Source organism: Triticum aestivum, chromosome 2A (assembly GCF_018294505.1).
Source record: "Triticum aestivum cultivar Chinese Spring chromosome 2A, IWGSC CS RefSeq v2.1, whole genome shotgun sequence".
NCBI classification, from domain to species: Eukaryota; Viridiplantae; Streptophyta; class Magnoliopsida; order Poales; family Poaceae; genus Triticum; species Triticum aestivum.
In genome coordinates, this window is record NC_057797.1 from 585,468,042 (window position 1) to 585,475,878 (window position 7,837).

A 7,837-nucleotide genomic window follows, 5' to 3' on the forward strand; every position below is an offset into this window, starting at 1 on the left:
CGAGCGTGAATCATATAGTAGATATGATCAACATAGTGATGTTCACCATTGAAAACTACTCCATTTCACGTGATGATCGGTTATGGTTTAGTTGATTTGGATCACATGATCACTTATAAGATTAGAGGGATGTCTTTCTAAGTGGGAGTTCTTAAGTAATATGATTAATTGGACTTAAATTTATCATGAACTTAGTAACTGATAGTATCTTGCATGTCTATGTTTGATTGTAGATAGATGGCCCATGATGTTGTTCCGTTGAATTTTAATGCGTTTTTTGAGAAAGCAAAGTTGAAAGATGATGGTAGAAATTACACGGACTGGGTCCGTAACTTGAGGATTATACCCATTGCTGCTCAGAAGAATTACGTCCTGGAAGCACCGCTGAATGCCAGGCCTGCTGCTGATGCAACTGAAGACGTTAAGAACGTCTGGCAGAGCAAAGCTAGTGACTACTCGATAGTTCAGTGTGCCATGCTTTATGGCTTAGAACCGGGACTTCAATGATGTTTTGAACGTCATGGAGCATAAGAGATGTTCCAGGAGTTGAAGTTAATATTTCAAGCAAATGCCCGGATTGAGAGATATGAAGTCTCCAATAAGTTCTACAGCTGCAAGATGGAGGAGAATAGTTCTGTCAGTGAACATATACTCAGAATGTCTGGGTACCATAATCACTTGACTCAGCTGGGAGTTAATCTTCCAGTTGATAGTGTCATTGACAGAGTTCTACAATCACTTCCACCAAGCTACAAGAGCTTCGTGATGAACTATAATATGCAAGGGATGGATAAGAAAATTCCCGAGCTCTTCGCAATGCTAAAGGCTGCGGAGGTAGAAATCAAGAAGGAGCATCAAGTGTTGTTGGTCAGTAAGACCACCAGTTTCAAGAAGGGCAAAGGTAAGAAGAAGGGGAACTTCAAGAAGAACAGCAAGCAAGTTGCTGCTCAAGAGAAGAAACCCAAGTCTGGACCTAAGCCTAAAACTGAGTGCTTCTACTGCAAGCAGACTGGTCACTGGAAGCGGAACTGCCCCAAGTTTTGGCGGATAAGAAGGATGGAAAGGTGAACAAAGGTATATGTGATATACATGTTATTGATGTGTACCTTACTTGAGCTCGCAGTAGCACCTGGGTATTTGATACTGGTTCTGTTGCTAATATTTGCAACTCGAAACAGGGACTACAGATTAAGGAACACTGGCAAAGGACGAGGTGACGATGCGCGTGCGAAATGGTTCCAAAGTCGATGTGATCGCGGTCGGCACGCTACCTCTACATCTACCTTCGGGATTAGTATTAGACCTAAATAATTGTTATTTGGTGCCAGCATTGAGCATAAACATTATATCTGGATCTTGTTTGATGCGAGACGGTTATTCAATTAAATCAGAGAATAATGGTTGTTCTATTTATATGAGTAATATCTTTTATGGTCATGCACCCTTGAAGAGTGGTCTATTTTTGATGAATCTCGATAGTAGTGATACACATATTCATAATGTTGAAGCCAAAGATGCAGAGTTGATAATGATAGTCCAACTTATTTGTGGCACTGCCGTTTAGGTCATATCGGTGTAAAGCGCATGAAGAAACTCCATACTGATGGACTTTTGGAACCACTTGATTATGAATCACTTGGTACTTGCGAACCATGCCTCATGGGCAAGATGACTAAAATGTCGTTCTCTGGAACTATGGAGAGAGCAACAGATTTGTTGGAAATCATACATACAGATGTATGTGGTCCGATGAATGTTGAGGCGCGTGGCGGATATCGTTATTTTCTCACCTTCACAGATGATTTAAGCAGATATGGGTATATATACTTAATGAAGCATAAGTCTGAAACATTTGAAAAGTTCAAATAATTTCAGAGTGAAGTTGAAAATCATCGTAATAAGAAAATAAAGTTTCTACGATCTGATCGTGGAGGAGAATATTTGAGTTACGAGTTTGGTCTACATTTGAAACAATGCGGAATAGTTTCCCAACTCATGCCACCCGGAACACCACAGCGTAATGGTGTGTCCGAACATCGTAATCATACTTTACTAAGTATGGTGCGATCTATGATGTCTCTTACAAAATTACCGCTATCATTTTTGGGTTATGCTTTAGAGACGGCCGCATTCACGTTAAATAGGGCACCATCGAAATCTGTTGAGACGACGCCTTATGAACTGTGGTTTGGCAAGAAACCAAAGTTGTCATTTCTGAAAGTTTGGGGCTGCGATGCTTATGTGAAAAAGCTTCAACCTGATAAGCTCGAACCCAAATCGGAGAAATGTGTCTTCATAGGATACCCAAAGGAGACTGTTGGGTACACCTTCTATCACAGATCCGAAGGCAAGACATTCGTTGCTAAGAATGGATCCTTTCTAGAGAAGTAGTTTCTCTCGAAAGAAGTGAGTGGGAGGAAAGTGGAACTTGATGAGGTAACAATACCTGCTCCTCTATTGGAAAGTAGTTCATCACAGAAACTGGTTTCTGTGATGCCTACACCAATTACTGAGGAAGTTAATGATGATGATCATGGAACTTCAGATCAAGTTACTACTGAACCTCATAGATCAACCAGGGTAAGATCCGCACCAGAGTGGTACGGTAATCTTGTTCTGGAAGTCATGCTACTAGATCATGATGAACCTACGAATTATGAAGAAGCGATGGTGAGCCCAGATTCCACAAAATGGCTTGAGGCCATGAAATCTGAGATGGGATCCATGTATAAGAACAAAGTGTGGACTTTGGTTGACTTGCCCGATGATCGGCAAGCAATTGAGAATAAATGGATCTTCAAGAAGAAGACTGACGCTGACGGTAATGTTACTGTCTATAAAGCTCGACTTGTTGCGAAAGGTTTTCGACAAGTTCAAGGGATTGACTATGATGAGACCTTCTCACCCGTAGTGATGCTTAAGTCTGTCCGAATCATGTTAGCAATTGCCGCATTTTATGACTATGAAATTTGGCAAATGAATGTCAAAACTGCGTTCCTGAATGGATTTCTGGAAGAAGAGTTGTATATGATGCAACCAGAAGGTTTTGTCGATCCAAAGGGAGCTAACAAAGTGTGCAAGCTCCAGCGATCCATTTATGGACTGGTGCAAGCCTCTCGGAGTTGGAATAAACGCTTTGATAGTGTGATCAAAGCATTTGGTTTTATACAGACTTTTGGAGAAGCCTGTATTTACAAAAAGGTGAGTGGGAGCTCTGTAGCATTTCTGATATTATATGTGGATGACATATTACTGATTGGAAATGATATAGAATTTCTGGATATCATAAAGGGATACTTGAATAAGAGTTTTTCAATGAAAGACCTCGGTGAAGCTGCTTACATATTGGACATCAAGATCTATAGAGATAGATCAAGACGCTTAATTGGACATTCACAAAGCACATACCTTGACAAAGTTTTGAAGAAGTTCAAAATGGATCAAGCAAAGAAAGGGTTCTTGCATGTGTTACAAGGTGTGAAGTTGAGTAAGACTCAATGCCCTACCACTGCAGAAGATAGAGAGAAAATGAAAGATGTTCCCTATGCTTCAACCATAGGCTCTATCATGTATGCAATACTGTGTACCAGACCTGATGTGTGCCTTGCTATAAGTCTAGCAGGGAGGTACCAAAGTAATCCAGGAGTGGATCACTGGACAGCGGTCAAGAACATCCTGAAATACCTGAAAAGGACTAAGGGTATGTTTCTCGTTTATGGAGGTGACAAAGGCCTCATCGTAAATGGTTACGTTGATGCAAGCTTTGACACTGATCCGAACGATTCTAAATCGCAAACCGGATACGTATTTACAATTGACCGGTGGAGCTGTCAGTTGGTGCAGTTCTAAACAAAGCATCGTGGCGGGATCTATGTGTGAAGCGGAGTACATAGCTGCTTCAGAAGCAGCAAATGAAGGTGTCTGGATGAAAGAGTTCATATCTGATCTACGTGTCATACCTAGTGCATCGCATCCAATGAAAATCTTTTGTGACAATACTGGTGCAATTGCCTTGGCGAAGGAATCCAGATTTCACAAGAGAACCAAGCACATCAAGAGACGCTTCAATTCCATCCAGGATTTAGTCCAGGTGGGAGACATATAAATTTGCAAGATACATACGGATCTGAATGTTGCAAATCCGTTGACTAAGCCTCTTCCACGAGCAAAACATGATCAGCACCAAGGCTCCATGGGTGTTAGAATCATTACTGTGTAATCTAGATTATTGACTCTAGTGCAAGTGGGAGACTGAAGGAAATATGCCCTAGAGCCAATAATAAAGTTATTATTTGTTACCTTATATCATGATAAATGTTTATTATTCATGCTAGAATTGTATTAATCGAAAACATAATACATGTGTGAATACATAGACAAACAGATTGTCACTAGTATGCCTCTACTTGAGTAGCTCGTTGATCAAAGATGGTTATGTTTCCTAACCATAGACATGAGTTGTCATTTGATTAACGGGGTCACATCATTAGGAGAATGATGTGATTGACATGACCCATTCCGTTAGCTTATCACCCGATCATTTAGTATTCTGCTATTGCTTTCTTCATGACTTATACATGTTCCTATGACTATAAGATTATGCAACTCCCGTTTACCAGAGGAACACTTTGTGTGCTACCAAACGTCACAACGTAACTGGGTGATTATAAAGGTGCTCTACAGGTGTCTCCAAAGGTACTTGTTGGGTTGGCGTATTTCGAGATTAGGATTTGTCACTCTGATTGTTGGAGAGGTATCTGTGGGCCCTCTCGGTAATGCACATCACTTAAGCCTTGCAAGCATTGCAACTAATGAGTTAGTTGCGGGATGATGTATTACGGAACGAGTAACGAGACTTGCCAGTAACGAGATTGAACTAGGTATTGAGATACCGACGATCGAATCTCGGGCAAGTAACATACTCATGACAAAGGGAACAACGTATGTTGTTATGCGGTTTGACCGATAAAGATCTTCGTAGAATATGATGGAGCCAATATGAGCATCCAGGTTCTGTTGTTGGTTATTGACCGGAGACATGTCTCGGTCATGTCTACATAGTTCTTGAACCCGTAGGGTCCGCACGCTTAACGTTTCGATGACAGTTATATTATGAGTTTATATATTTTGATGTACCGAAGGTTGTTCGGAATCTCGGATGTGATCACGGAGATGACGAGGAGTCTCGAAATGGTCGAGACATGAAGATTGATATATTGGAAGCCTATGTTTGGATATCGGAAGTGTTCCGGGTGAAATCAGGATTTTACCGGAGTACCGGGAGGTTACTGGAACCCCCCGGGGACTTAATGGGCTTTAGTGGGCCTAGGTGGGAGAGAGGAGAGGCGGCTAGGTCTGGGCCGCGCGCCCCTCCCCCCAGTCCGAATAGGACAAGGAGAGGGGGTGGCACCCCCCTTCCTTCTTCTCCTCCACTCTTTCCCCCTCCCAAGTCCTAATCCAACTAGGAAAGGGGGGAGTCCTACTCCCGATGGGAGTAGGACTCCTCCTGGCGCGCCTCCTCCCTGGCCGGCTGCACCCCCCCCCTTGCTCCTTTATATACGGGGGCAGGGGGCACCCCATAGACACAACAATTGATCATTTGATCTTTTAGCCGTGTGCGGTGCCCCCCTCCACCATAGTCCACCTCGATATTACTGTAGCGGTGCTTAGGTGAAGCCCTGCGTCGGTAGAACATCAACATCGTCACCACGCCGTTGTGCTGACAAAACTCTCCCTCAACACTCAGCTGGATCGGAGTTCAAGGGACATCATCGGGTTGAACGTGTGCTGAACTCGGAGGTGTCGTACGTTCGGTACTTGATCGGTCAGATCATGAAGACGTACGACTACATCAACCGCGTTGTGCTAACGCTTCTGCTTTCGGTCTACGAGGGTACGTGGACAACACTCTCCCCTCTCGTTGCTATATATCACCATGATCTTGCGTGTGCGTAGGAATTTTTTGAAATTACTATGTTCCCCAACAAAATCTACATAGATACAAGGAGCGGGAGAGAGACATGTATGCGATGGTGGAAGCACGAGTGTGCGGGTGTATAAACCTATCTAGAGGCTAGCTAGTCGATAAATGTTTGTGAGAGAAATATGAGTCGGGGTGCGAAAGCGAGGGTTTTGTGTGTGAGAGAGAGAGACGGTAGTCGGGAAGGGGAGTGGAAGCAGGAGTTGTGTGTGTGTCTGTGAGAGAGAGAGAGGAGACGGTAGTCGGGGTTGTCTGATCGGTAAACAAATGAATAATGCTAGTCTGGGATGGAGATGAAAAGGAGACCGCAACAAATGTTGTGTCTACAGGAGAGAGAGAGAGTGTAATTTTAGTGGTATGAGTCATAGGTAGAGACATATAGGGTGTGTGAGAGAATCCCATAGAGAGAAAGACAAAGGGAAAGACGAGTGGAGACTATGTGTGTGGCGGTGAAAAAGAAAGCTTAGGTACCGAGTGATACCAGAGAACAGTAGAGACGTGAGAGATAATGAAAACCGTGTAATGTATAATGATAGGGAGAGTGTGACACTTCCCAAGGGAGACGTCGAGAGACCATGTTTGCGAGGATAGGAGAAACATGAAGTGAGCATGCGGGTGAGCTGGAGAAAAGAGAGTGATAGCTACCTGAAGGAGCATGCATGCGAGAGAGATGGGCGTGAAAGGAGTGAACAAAAAAGGGATTCAAATATTTGAATTCGAGATGATGATACATGTAATCCATACTCGAACCAAAATTCATCTATCAAACATGCATACTCATATGATTCACGCACATCTATGTTATTTAATATGTAGATATTACTGATCCATACATTTTAGTAGAACATAATTTGGTTAAATTTTTTCGAATTCAACCTTAAGATTTCGAGATCGTTGTATTTGTAAATCATATTATACATATAAAGGAGCAGAATTCTTTGTTGTGCTTTTGAAAGTATATATTAAAAAAATGATGTATATAGAATGTAATTCCAATTGAAAATGGATCCCGCCCGGAAAAAAATAGAATACAAACGGGATTCAAATTGAGTTGGCACGGTAAACGTGCACTCTGCAAAATTTGAACGAAGCGGGGAAAGTCGCAGTAACCGCCCGAAACCAAAATCTACAAGATGGAAATCACTACTGCCTATCCCTGCCACGCAAAGCCTATCTGTGGATTTCTATAGGTTTCGATAGGGGTAGGTTTGTAATTTCACCCAAACGTGATGTAACTGCCTCTCACCCGGATTCATACACGGTGGGCGCCAAAACACAGTGTGTCCTCGGCCGAAATCGACTCCCTCCCCGATTCATATTCATACACGGTGGGCGCCAAAAACAAACTCTCGTCGGCAAATATTCGGTGTATGCGAGATTACCGTCCAATCCCCAACCGACTAATGTTGCTGTGATGTAGTAGAAATTTGAAACGGGGGCTAAGTTTGTAAATTTCCTCGCATTTGAGACAAGCGCGCCCTGAATACATGGTTCCCCCTTCCTCTCTACCTCCCTTTTCCCCATTCGTACTCCATGGGCGCCAAAACACCCTCTCCACCCCACCCTCCTCCGTCCGCCACCCCATCCACCACCGTCCTCCTCCACCATGCCGGAGCTGATACCTCGACGCCGCCGTCCATTACAAGAGATCGACCTCTCTCATCCACGGCTTTGGACCGGGATCCTTGCATCCCGTCCTCTCACTTCATCCCCGCCGTCGTCCACCTTGCAGGCACCGCTCCTACGACCGTCTCGTCCACCGCGCCTCGCCGGCACCATCTACCCTCCTAGATCTTCTTCCACGCTGCCGACAGCCATCGCTACCGCAACACCGTCAAATTCTCAGCAGATGCGTAC